Source organism: Mus pahari, chromosome 19 (assembly GCF_900095145.1).
Source record: "Mus pahari chromosome 19, PAHARI_EIJ_v1.1, whole genome shotgun sequence".
Classification (NCBI taxonomy): Eukaryota; Metazoa; Chordata; class Mammalia; order Rodentia; family Muridae; genus Mus; species Mus pahari.
In genome coordinates this window covers 86,660,624-86,662,229 of record NC_034608.1, presented here as the reverse complement: position 1 = coordinate 86,662,229, position 1,606 = coordinate 86,660,624, and the positions used below count along the sequence as shown (strand labels likewise).

The 1,606-nt window shown below is 36.8% G+C and overlaps 2 protein-coding genes across 2 annotated transcripts in view; both read right to left on the bottom strand.

The window, feature by feature from the left end:
• The window catches only part of LOC110336303 (zinc finger protein 709-like), a 7,515-nt gene that overhangs the window by 4,087 nt on the left and 1,822 nt on the right, over nt 1-1,606 (bottom strand). The window lies entirely within an intron of this gene.
• LOC110336288 (zinc finger protein 709-like) overlaps nt 1-1,606 on the bottom strand; it is a 23,441-nt gene that overhangs the window by 20,032 nt on the left and 1,803 nt on the right. The window lies entirely within an intron of this gene.

Here is a 1,606-nt window from a genome sequence, read left to right as displayed (position 1 = left end):
TCTGGACCTTCAGAAGAGCAGCTGGGTGCTCTTACCCACTGAGCTATCTCACCAGCCCCCAGATCTCCTTGAGTTTAAGGCCAGTCTTACATAGTAAGTTTCTGGTTCTGTCTTTAAAAGCGAAACAAAATGAAACAAAACAACCCTCACTAGTCAGTATCCATAACAGAGTTAGCATCGCTATCTAGAGAGTAATGGTGGGACACACTTATAATGCTAGTACTGGGGAGGTGGAGACAGGTGGATTCTGGGTACATAGTTGTTAGCCAATCTAGGACAATTGGCAGGCTTCAGGCAAAAAGCCTGATGGACAAGATTCCCAAGGGATGACATCCAAGGTGACATTATGATTTCCATATACATGCATGCATATGTACAAATGTGCATTTGTACTTGTGCAAACATATGCAACCATGTACATGCATTAAAAACAAAATCAACATTCCCTGGGAGTGTGGAGCCTGGAAATTGGAAGGATTTCACCAGCGTACTTGTGGAGAGGGGCTCAGTGCTCTTGTTTATGATAGCAATACACTACTTGTTTAATTCCCATTGTCTTTCTAAATGTCTCCAAACTTCTGACATGCTTATCAGAAGGATCCTATTTGATCAGAAAGAAAATACGATCTAGAGGATTAGTCTCCAGTAACCTGATCTGACAGATAATACAGGGCTATGACTTCATCTCCCAAGTTCTTTCTTAGAAAACTGTGCACATCCTCTTTGACTGCTCATAGAAGACTTTGGAAAGCTTGTACTTGGTATCTTATAGGCAATCTTAAATATTTTGAAAAAACTATCAAGAATAATCTACTATGATAATGAAAAAAGATTTTATTTTTTTCCTCTCAAAAATGCTAAGGGAAATATAAATGAGGGGAATGGCATTGCTAGAAGAGGATTAGATATATTGAGTTAATATAATTATTTCTCAATATAACTTTTTCCAGTTGACTACTCACCCAAAAGATATCTACATATAAATAAAGAGTATATCACATAAAGAATGTCTCATATAAATATAAATGAGCTGAACATTTTTCAAAACAAGAGTACTGGGCAAAAATGTTTAAACAAAATAACGGTATGTGGCTTCATTACTCTGATATCACAAATAGATCACCCAGAAATATATATATATATATATATACATATATATATATATATATATATATGTATATATATATAGGCACAGGAGAATCATACATTAACACAGTAAAGGTTTGTATGACAGACATAAATTTGTAATAACATTCTAAATGAAGGGGGCAAAACCTGAATGCATTGTCTCAAAAACCAGAAAAAAAAAAACCCATTAGGTGACTATTCACTACTCTTCTTGAATATTAAACTATTGGCCAGAGAATTATGCAAGCAAAGGCAATGACAGGTGTATGAATCAGAAAGGGGGAAGTCAAACCATCCTTGTTTCAATAAAGAGGAAAACCCAGACCTGTTACTGTAGTGTACACCAGGAGTCCCAGTATATGGGAGGCTAAGAAAGCAGGGTTAAGAGTTCCAAGTCAGTCAGGGCTACACAGTTATACTGTCTGTATAAAAAGTAACACATGCCGGGCATGGGGGCGCACGCCTTTAATCCCAGCAC